The sequence below is a fragment of the Cydia splendana genome, chromosome Z, assembly GCF_910591565.1.
Source record: "Cydia splendana chromosome Z, ilCydSple1.2, whole genome shotgun sequence".
Classification (NCBI taxonomy): domain Eukaryota; kingdom Metazoa; phylum Arthropoda; class Insecta; order Lepidoptera; family Tortricidae; genus Cydia; species Cydia splendana.
This window is the reverse complement of record NC_085987.1, coordinates 16,441,411-16,453,414: the sequence shown is the minus strand read 5'-3', so window position 1 is coordinate 16,453,414 and position 12,004 is coordinate 16,441,411. Positions and strand designations below refer to the sequence as shown.

Below are 12,004 nucleotides of genomic sequence, written 5' to 3'. Positions count from 1 at the left end.
TTTTGCGGTAACTCTGACCGTCAAAAGTTGACGTTTGACAATTCAGTGACCGCAAAACATATTATGGCGCAGTACAGCGCCATCTGTTTTGAATGAAAAACTAAGGGGCACGTTTTTTCTTAAAGTCTATTTCAATAGAACTTGCTAACTATGTAAACAAACAACGTAACTTTGTTTTATCACTGTTTCTCTTTGAATCTTCACACCACCTCATCAAATACCATTGAAACCATACACATATACACTATTGAAACGGTCCGTTCCGTAAAATACATAAATATATAACTGTATCTTGAATATTTAATTAAAAGTTTAAAATGGGTTCATAAGTTAGGTTATTAGGACCTGTTGGAATGACGGTTTTGTTTCTTTTAAATTCTACAATTGTCTATGATGGGTAGTGTTGTGATATAAACCCGCTACACGCTACCCAACCCACGCTCTGTACCTACCGCCGCGGTTATAAAATACATCAATACATTATCATTCTTAAGTACTAATTTGGCTTCTGATCGTGATTAAACAAATTAAAAATAAGTTTTTTACTTTTTTATTTTATTATTCGATATGGTTTGACATTAGTTAAGTAGTAAGTAGGAGTCTTGCCCATCACTAGTAAATTCATCATTCAGAGACAATTTCAATATGGCGGTTTGTTTACATAGTTAGCAAGTTCTATTGAAATAGACTTTAGACTTTACCTCTCTATTACAATCAATTATCTTTGGAATTTGTAAGAGTAAACTAATATTTTGCGATTGTTTTTTTTAAGATGATTTATTTTGAGATTACCATGTTAGGTGCCTATATGGTATACTTTTAAAATGTATACCCGGTTAAGACCGGACTATTTTTCGGCGTGTTGGAATAAAATTACAAAGATTACTTATTTCTCACCAACTTTACCTCAGAATGTTAATTCAAATGATAAAAAAGAAAACAAACTTTTTATTATTGTATTCATATTTATACTCCATTCAATATAATTTATCATTTTACGAGAAAATGTGACGCTTTTAAGCTTTTAACTAGGTACCACATCGTCGGTTGCCGATAAGGTAGATTTTATATTGAAGCTTTTTGGAAATTACGCCTTATTGACAGTACGACCCTTTTAGTTGAAAACGCCACAAGTGCAGGAAATAAATAAAATAAAACTGCCGTCCGGTTCACTCTTTCTAGAGAAGTATCCGCTGCGGAATTTTAACCACCGCGTACCTCGTGTTATTTATTATCTCTGTGGAGCCATTTACACGTCACGGCACTATCAGTCTGAAAAAGTTATTGATTAATAATTGGAATATATCATTGGATATTAATTTAAAGCAGTTAATAAAATGACTATTACGTAGGCAATATTATGTGTCACGTCACGATATCTGAAATATATTGTCTATTAATTTAAATCTGTGAAACAAAATCACAACTGGGCAATGTTTTAGAGGTAAACATATAAATCACCCGCAGGCCTCTATAAACGAGCTTGACGGGTCTAGACGTCTAGAGCAACTACGAGTAAATTCGGACCAATTTCATGAATGATTCGGGGTTCTGGCTAGATTTTTTGGATTGACTTTTTTGAAAGGAAATTGTATTATAAATTTATAAAGTACTTAATTTATAGTTGGTTTAATATACAATACCTGTTATAAAAACATTCTACTTAACTGTACATAATTAGGCATTAAAACACTCGTGTGATTCTATTATGAAACTCACTGCGTTCATTTCATAAACCCACACTCGAGTTTTAATGCCTTTCATTATGTAGCTGTCACATAAACTACTATAATATAATAATATGATATCAAATCATATATCAAAGCATAATAAACATACCTACTGTTTATGTCTCGATTGGCAGAGCAGCAAATGTAACCGTTGTTTAAGTGTTAGTATCATACGGCGGAGATTCCCACGACACTGCGCCTATGGCCGAGGCCATGTGCGACTGAACCACGTCACAGCTCACTTTATGGCTAACCAAAATAAATAATTTTAATTGCGTAGTTGCGTGGTTCACAGTAACGAGCTTACGACTTTTTGCTTGCAGACTAATGGCTAAACAAGCAATTCGGTTTGTAGGAACATATGTCGCGCGTTTTGCTGAGATTCCAGTGTTTACTTAGGTTGTGATTTTAAAACAATTTGTTGGTTTTGTAGAGTGTTTAACGTCTGGGTTTTAAAGTTAACCTTGTGGAACCTGCAATATTCGGTATGATTAACTAGTAGGATTTATTGCGACAACAGTCTAATAAAACAATACAGATCACCTACCAGACACTTTCAATGAGTTTATGCTACTTAAAATTTGTTTTGCCTCTGTATATCTAGGGTATATGTATAAACATAACATAAGGTGCTTTGAGATAACTTGGAAAGCGGGGTAATTTTGAAAATTGCTACTAAACTACTAAACTAGCTAGCAGGCTAGCACGGTCTGTTGTTGCAACAGTATTGTATTGCTAATTCTGTTGTTTAAAGCGTGACAAGCAACGTCAATTACAATGATAATAGCGTACGGAATGTAGAGGTACATTGAATGTAATAATTAATTTGTATGAAAAATAGGAATACTTTATAGATTTTAAAAGATGTTCAACAAAAGTTTTGAAGATAACAATATTTATGTTTTAATTGCTAGTAAGTATTACAGGGCCCACCCGGTATAGAGAATAAAATTAAATACTAAGTTAAATAAATAGTACAACAGTTAATTTATTTTTTAATAAAGTTTATCATTTTTTGCGTCATAATAAATATATGCACAAATAAACTGCAGAAGACTAGTTGTACACAGGGCTTACAGTAAGCTTCAGGGTGAATTAAAGGTGTTCTGACTTATACTAAATTACATTCCGGTCGCAGCGCCGCGTGTATTAGAGAACGTACGACACGCTTTAATTAAGATCAAAGGCGAAGCATTCACCTATTTCCATAAATTCATAGTGCTTTATCCTCGTTCGTACGCCCTCCCGAAATTCCTTGGTTGCACCAACCCTGTGAGAGAATTTACCCTTCGCAGGAAGGTTGGAATTATAATGGATTAAACTAACCAGGTTATTGGGGGTAACCTTAATATTATAGATGCATCCAGAAAAGCCTGTCCATGTTTTTAACTGCTGCCTGTCCTATGATGTTGAATTACGAGTCGCACTGTTGCAGAAAAAAGACAAGAAATAGATAAAAAAACACTGCCTTGAATAATAATTCATATATCACAATTAATCACAAAGCAGTTTAAGTACACAGCCAGCATTTTGTGGTCTTTACACAGAAAACCGATTGGTCTGTAAGGTCTTCATCGCCAGTTCCACTTGTCCAAAAGATTATGTATCCATAGTTGCATAGGTAGCTTTAAAATCGATCGAAATCAGTCGATTCCCTAACTTCAGCGTTTTCCTAACTTCAACAGCATTTTATTTTTGTTGTATGGCAGTTTGAGTTACCTAATGTATGAGGTATTTACATATGTATATTGCTCGAATGAGTAGCGTTTAGCGTGCAACATCACTCAAGTTTTTAAACATCATATTTGTACATAAATAGGTACATTACATGTCATTGTTTCTAACAACAATGTAAGGTTCGATCATTGTAGGTATATTGTATACACAGACGTTAGCTATTTATTACTTAACCTATATGATCACTACGTACTATGAAGATTTCAAATTGATAGCGCCGTTAATAAAACGACCGTAAACAAGAACTCGCCAATAATCGTAACTTCTCGTTCTAAGTTCAATAAATGTAAGAGTTCATATACCTACGCAACTAACACCAATCAAGGCTTACGCTACACGTTACGTAGCTCTACATTACTCTACATAGGTACTCATACATAGCCTTTGCAATGTGTTATTCACTTTCTTCAGAAAGTGTATATCTGTAACTACATTTAAGTTATTTTGCTTTTACTGAACTGTGACGCGGCGGGCAAAGTTATGTTAAAGGGCAAAGTTTTATACTTTTACGGTAAGTACATATATTCTAGGAAGGTACTATATGTACTTGCATGCTATGTAATGTATATTACATTGTGCTGCATTGAATTCCAATCTCTAGAGACATATACCTCTTGCATCGGATGATGGTCGTCATAAGGACCAGATAAGTTAATCTGTTAAACTTTCTAAAAATGACTACAAACATTTACGTGACATCATACAATTTCAGTGTGTAGCTGCAGCAACTCCATATAAAAATGAACTGTCATAGGAACCATCACAAGACGCGAGAGGTATAGTAGTATTATAAGTGATAATTATCATAAACGCCCAGCGCGCATTTTACAGTACTTAAGCTCGTCACGGTTAGAGCACACTGAAATTATATGAACTTGCTTACTCCTCATATTAAGTATTCAGTGCCAGAGTAAATTCTGTCTATCACAACTTGATTAATTAGAATAAGGTAATCGTCACGAGAGTTAGGTACATAGTTAACATATAGTAAAGCGTCTAATGAAAGAAAACTCTGTTAGAAATCGATTTTCGCTCATGTCGTCTCGGATATGGGTGAATATGGTATCGATGCATTCAGTGTAATGCCCTGAACCCAAATATTACATGAGATGACAAACGCGAAAGTGGTGAGGGTAGTTGCTGTGACGTCATAAATTAAGTCGGCAGTACAAACTTTTTTTTATTTTCTTTGAAACATACCATGTGGGGTACCAAATGAAAGGGCTTTGTGAGTAGATCACAAATATATAACATACTGTACCATTTTCAATACTTGATCTAACATATTATTAGAAAACATTCAAAATTTTCACAATGCACCGTTGACTTTCAAGTGCTCTAAATCGAAAATGGCTGAATGGATTAATCAAAAATACATACCAAATAACTGTGATTATTCTCTATATAATATCTAAAAAATAAGAAAATTTTATTCTACATATATATAAAAAATAAGAAAAGTACTTACTTACATCATGTTGAAAAAAGTATAATTTTCTGTTACATTAAACTGCAACTATTATTACAACAAACAAAAAACCCGACTGTTGACATATATTTCTGTAGTGGTATTTTCACTAGCTTTCATTTGGTACCCATAGTAAGAAAAAAAAAAACACCCCTTCACTCCATTTTTTCATTAGCGGGCGCCATTTTCAAAATTTATATAGCCTATGTCACTACCACAATTCTGACGAATTCAACCATACCTCACATGTCTAGCCGTTTAAAGGCTGTAGAGCGTGCCAAATAAATGGAGGAATGGAGGGAATGTTTTTCGAGCGTGAGTATGTATTGTATATGTCCATTTATTTGGCACGCCCTACAGCCCAAGCGGCTGGACAGTTTTTGACATATGAGGTGAAGTTGAATTCGTCAGAATTGTGGTAAAGACATACAGGCAATATAAATTTTGAAAATGACGCCCGCCAGTGAATAAATGGAGGGGGGGGAGATTGTTTTTTTTTTCTTACTAGAGCAATATGGGTACCAAATGAAAGCTAGTGAAAAAACCATTTCAAAAATATATGTCAACAGTCGGGTTTTTTGTTTGTTTTAATTATAGTTGCAGTTTAATGTAACAGAAAATTATGCTTTTTTCAACTTGATGTACTTTTCTTATTTTTTGATATATCTGGTTAATTCTTTTTTAACATTATATAGGTAGAGGATATTCACAGTCATTTGGTATGTATTTTGGACTAATCTATTCAGCCATTTCGAATTTAGAGCAGTTCGAAGTCAACTGTGGATTGTGAAATTTTTGAACGTGTTCTAATAATTAGTTAGACCAAGTATTGAAAATGGTACAGTATGTTATATATTTGTAATCTACTCACAAAGCCCTTCCATTTGGTACCCCACATGGTATGTTTAAAAGAAAATGTAAAAAAAAGTTTGTACTGGCGACTTTATGACGTCACAGCAACTACCCCCACCACTTTCGCGCTTGTCATCTCATATATTTGTGTTCAGGGCATTACGCTGAATGCATCGATACCATATTCACATATATCCGAGACGACATGAACGAGAACTAACCTAAAGCCTGTTTTAACGCTCTACTAATATATAGTATTATGAAAGTAGGTATTTATTATTTCCTGCCAGTGCTAAAATAGTTAAAGTATAGGTATGCACAGCAGACGTATGTGTGTTGTGGTCGCGCTTATTGCGCATGACTTCACATGATATATATGAACAATGTACAATAATGTCTTTTTGACACCGCGCGTTAACAAGAGATCAACTTTATATGAACACATGTCGTGCGCGATAAGCACAATAACTAAACCTGCACCGTATCTACGAACAACTTGGCGACTACTTTCCGCCAGAAACGTGTGTTCGATACGCCGTATGGCACGTGTGACCTTACTGAATTATTGACTTAAATGCTAATTTATTCCAAAAATATATATTTACAATAAAACAATTTCAAACAGGCGATGTAGTCTGGCTCATTTCCCTAACAAATTTCTAAAGTAGGTGTCTTATAGTCCCATCCGGTAGAAAGCATGAAACTTAGCATGCATGTAGTAGCTTATGTAGCTAAGAATAAAAATAAAAGGGGAAGCAACTTGTTATGTGGATGCTTCCCCGCCCCCACTCCTTTCGTGTCCCATTTTTCAGTTTTTAAACAAAACAAACCGGCTAACATGCCCACGAGCGCGGAGACACTAATATGCGAGTACAACCGTCACAACCGTGGACCCGCTGTTATGGTGCGTTCATGACGTTAGTCTCACTATCTTCCTACAGTTTATTTTTACATAGGTACCTATTTTATTTTTAGCGTTAATTCCAAATTATTTGCAAACGACAGGACTTAATATCAATTTCCCCCTTCCAAGATCTTGACGAACTTGACATTTAGGTATATGCATATAAAATTTAAAAAATCTAATAAGACATGATCATGTACATTATCATCTCTAGGTTACTGATTATATCAGAATATCTGTTTCCTTTAATGTTGGGTGCAGCATTTGGGTGTGTATGCTGTTTCGCCTTCGAAGTTGAAAGAGTTGAAACGATGCCTTTAATAATGAGCTCTAGCAACTGCGGTTCTTGCCCCGACATCACTCGTAATTTGCGCCAATATTCGTATTTGTATAGTACATGTACACGATACAAGTGCGAAAAGTAGGAAATTCGCAACGAGTGGCGATAAATTGAAATACGACCGAAGGGAGTGTTTCTAATCGACACGAGTTGCGAATTACCTTCTCGCACGTGTATTATACAACGTTTTACAGTACATATGGCCCTTTAAATTGTTGACATAGGCACGTATTGTCCTTAATCCCGCCGTAGGGCGGTAAAGTAGCACCATATGTACCTAAGTCTTTATTTCTTTCAGAAGTTCATTGCTCTCAAACTATTCCTTATTAGTCCCTTTTTTGCATGGCATTTATGATTTATTGTAAGAATGAAAGTTTGTAGACTTTACTCCAATGCCCTAAGAATGCGATTTAATTTTTTGCTCTGCGATTTTATATTAGCAATTGATTTGTGCTTGTCATTGTAAGATTATGTAAGTACCTACATATGCGATGCGATTGTTTTATTATTACTATATAGTGATCATAAGTTAATTTATTAATTTCGGCTACATAAAGGTTGTATGTCCGCTTTTTACCGATCGCCTGTTGTTTACCTCAGCTTGAGTTGTTATACATACTAACCCCGATAAATATATTCTCAGCATTTTTTGAGGTTCTCCCGCTTTTACAAAAATATTGTTAAACATACATAACAGATGTGAAAAGGGCTATTACTAGGGAAAGTAACACGGCTTTGCCAATGTACTGACAATTTTGTTTCGAGCTCATGCATGCAGAAGTGCTGTAGGAGAGGATAATTTGATTTGGATAAGGTTTTTTAAAGGTTCATGTTAAACTAGATTAAACGTTAGGTCCTAGGTATTATCGTTCCCATTACTGAGTCTTTTGATCTACACGTGTAGGATTTATTAAAATCTCTTAGATTAAAAATACCTCTAAGGAAGTAGAACTAGAACGGTCAATCAATTTCACATCCCGCGAAAACTTCTTTGGATATCCTCATAATTTTTCCCGACGAAAGTCTTTATATTGGAATTGTTCAGGGCTGCATCCCTCCAATTCCATTACCGGCGCGATGTTGAAAAGGTCGGAAATGAGGTTAAACTCGCGCCATAGCCTAAATGTTTTTGATTTATACCAGTTTGTTATGCTGAATACAGCTTGAATGTTTTCGGCAAGAAAGTTCCGAAGAATAAGTTAAGAGGGGATCATTAGGGAGATTTACATAAGGAGCCGCGAGTGCGAATCGCGCCAACTTTCCGATGGGTGATTAAGTTCTAATTTATTAAGGGCTCGTTACCGGCGAGCGATACAACGCGGCACGAATCACGGCTTCGAAGATAATTACAACAACTTCGTAATTACGCCTTGTGAAAACAAATGTTCTGTTAAATACCTAATAAACGTTTTGGATAATTAATAATTATCAATTTCCACCATTTACAGAACAGGGCGCGTTTGGTACATGTAGGTACCTCTAGTTGAAAGGACAGGGGGCCGATTTTTGAAATTCGTGCGCTCGATTTCGTCACTCGAAAATCGGCGGAAAACAGTGAAACGCTAATTTTTGAAATACGAGCGATAGAAATTGGGAATCGAGTGGTATTGACCACTCGTTTTCAATTATTAGTAGAATTTAAATGCCGGGTACTGGAGATATCATTAAACGAAATCACGAAATCGAGCGGTCGAAATTCAAAAATCGGCCCCCAGGGTGATTTTGTTGAGTGACTTTACTCTCAGAGCTGAATATGTAAGTCAACTTTTATAAAGCAAGCTCTAAAACCAGAAACATGAAAAAAAATACAGAACTATGACATGCTTTGCGATTTTAGCATATAATTCATGCATTCTATAACGAATTTAATTACAAATGCTAATTTAATTGATTGTTCCGTATCAAAGCGGCGCCGAAACGGCGTCTTTAGCGGTTAATCAGGTGCGAATGATTGAATGAAACGCATTTCCATTATTTGTTATACTTATAATTACCTATTTACTATCAAATCTTAGTAATGTATTCTCTACCATCGGAATGTTATAAAGTATCTAGCTGCGATGAAGTCTGCCTGCTCCATAATTAGATTTTTGCAGTCACCATACAGCGTCCGTAACACGACTGCAGCAGTTTGCAGAGGATACTTTTTAACTTCTAAAATCGGGTTTTTCCCAGTAAGATGTTACCAGTGGTATTTTTTCTTATCTGTTCCAGTGGTAATAACTCAGAAAAGAATATACCCAGTCTGAACCTGGTAAAACTATTTTACTGGTACAAGTTCAAAATAAAAATAGTTAAATAGTTAATAATAAAGTTAGAAAAAAGTTAGGTAGTAGTATTTATTGTTGTAGGTAGGGTGTAATGGATGATGTATAAGTGTGTTGTCGTGGTTGCGGACTGTATGGCGCAACGAACAATTGCACCTGATCGTGATTTATATCGGCGCTGGAGTACGGAGGGTAACTGATAGGGGCACTGACTCGATCGATGACGGCCATCGCCGACTGCAGCCAGGCGCGTGCCGCGTGCCGATCGACACCGACAGACATCGCTCGTTTTACACTATGATCAAACATGTAGCTTAAAAAAATGTGATTTCCAACTAAAATCATTGTCAGTTTCGCATTTTACGTTACGATTACGTCCGACGGAATGACCCTTGTGCCCTGGAGTGTGGGACGGGCCCTTATTTGGGACGCAACGTGTGTGGACACCCTGGCACCCACTGGCACTTTCCCACCTCGGTGGGACGGTGCCAGGGTGCGGAACCGAGGTTCAACATCATTGAGAGCGGGCGCGTCGGCCGCAGCTGCTGCGGCGGCAAAATGCCGCAAATATATAGCTCTCACTGACCGGCATATATTTGCGGCATTTGCAGTCGAAACTCTGGGACCGTGGTGCCCAGGGGCCCATAAACTAGTTCGGCAACTTTCAAAAAAAATATTCGAGGTCACCGGGGACCGTAGGGCTGGCTCGTTCCTCGCCCAGCGGATCGGCATAGCCATCCAAAGGGGGAACGCAGCCAGCCTTATGGAAACCCTTCCACAGGGTTCGGACCTGGGTGATCTAGCCTAATATATACATATTGGGCTAGGTCACCCACATTATGTTTTATTTGTTGTTTTAGGTATTAGTTTTAGTTTTGTAGGTAGTTTTAATCTTAGGTTAATTTTTATTGTAAGTTTGTTATTAATTATGTTTATGGTTTTAATAAATTATTTATAAATATATATATAATGTATCGGTATTTATTTACTCGTACATGTTCTGGTCACGCATACAATAAACAGAAGTCAAACGTTAATGTAACAAAAGGTCTTGTAAAAATATGTGCGGCTTTTCAAGGACATTTCGGTTTGTGTTTGAAATTTATTAGCGGTAGTCGCAGCTCGCAGGGTGAAGCGCTATTTATTTCCAAACTGGCCATTACTCCGGTCGGAGCAATTCTGTTAAAAGCCGCCGGTGAATGATGCTCTGGTTGAGGATCGTTAAATGCCCCCATATTGACTGCCGACGAACGAAACACTTTTTTGTACTTATGGTTTGAAAGTATAGGTACGTTATGTACATCAGATTTGACAATCTGGGTGTGCAATTTGTGCATAAACAAATTAATACAAAACTCAGAATTAGGGATTCTCTCCCAGTCAACTATGGCAGTGCCAAACCGATATTCATTTTGTTGGTGCACTCTTCATTCTTGGGAAAATTTGTTTGTAACAAGGAGTTTATGTATACGCTTTACTAACAAGCTCAACGATTTCAAGTTGTAAGTGTAAATATCGTGGGTGTAAGTACCTTTTAGGACATGGGTACCTAGGTGAGTAGGTATTACGAGGGCAGTTGGGTTATGAATGGGGTGAGGAGGGATGGTAGGGGGGTGACATGGTATTTTTAGACCAGAGTTATCACAATGTTACGTAAATACTTATTCTCTTGAGAAGTCAAGCTATTGTGTTGATTCTAGCAATTGTCCTATCTCACTCAATTCCTATCCCCCCTAACCCCGACTACGGGGTGAGCTGGAATTTCCTACTATTTAGTGTTTATCGTTTAATCTATGAAATGAAACGTCAAATTATCATTGAAAAACTAAAGTTCATACTACCGGCTCTCTTTTAAAGTAGGTATATAAATCGACATGCCACATAAATAACCCAACTCACCTCATTTTACGGTTCCTAATTATTTAACCCGCTCTGCAGTCCACATTTTTAAGGATATAAATAAAGCAACGTTCGATTCCTGTTCCATACATGACAGCTTAAATGTTTACTTATTATAAAATCGTGTCTTATTAACCCTATAGGTACTTATATGTAGGTTACGTGAGAATACGTTTAATAGGTCCTGCGTATGCGTTTTCTCGCTGTACCGCCATACGTTGCGAGAAGTACGCGAAGCCCTGGGGTCTCCCGTGGAGTCGATCAGCCGTGCCGACAGAACCCTTATAAACCTCCTTCATATCGGCTGACTTAAGGCCAAGTGTCTCAACTACGACAAGGTCGAGTATTTGCGGCGCTTGAGAACCTGGGCCTCAGCCGCAGCCCTGGCCTGGGTGCGAGTCGCCTTGATATGGGACTTTGCGAAGGTATCTACGCACATTGCGCACACCACCAGGGCTCTACGTAGTTTCAACGCCACCTTGTGGCCGCGTTGGGTCACTTGCCGTCGTCTCTCACCATGCCCGCGGGTTCAAGTGTTGCAGGCACAGAGGCGGTGGCAAGCGAGCGACGGACCAAATCGTTAATGGTGCCGTGGCAAAATAGGCGGCCCGGCTGATCGACGGTTTTTTACACAGATTTTGGACCCAAACCTTATAGCTATTTTATTTATTAGCTTATGCATAAGTAAAGCTATTCTCAAACGAAGGGAGTGCCCGTAGAGGCTCCCATTGGTTGCTTCGGGCCATTGCCCGACTCGCGGGCTTACACGGCCAGAATTTGGACATGATCGAAGTCGTCCAGACCTTC

The 12,004-nt window shown here is 37.4% G+C and overlaps 1 protein-coding gene across 1 annotated transcript in view; it reads left to right on the top strand.

Annotated features, from left to right (window-relative positions):
• Positions 1 to 12,004, top strand: part of LOC134804711 (extracellular sulfatase SULF-1 homolog) — a 124,494-nt gene that overhangs the window by 28,994 nt on the left and 83,496 nt on the right. The window lies entirely within an intron of this gene.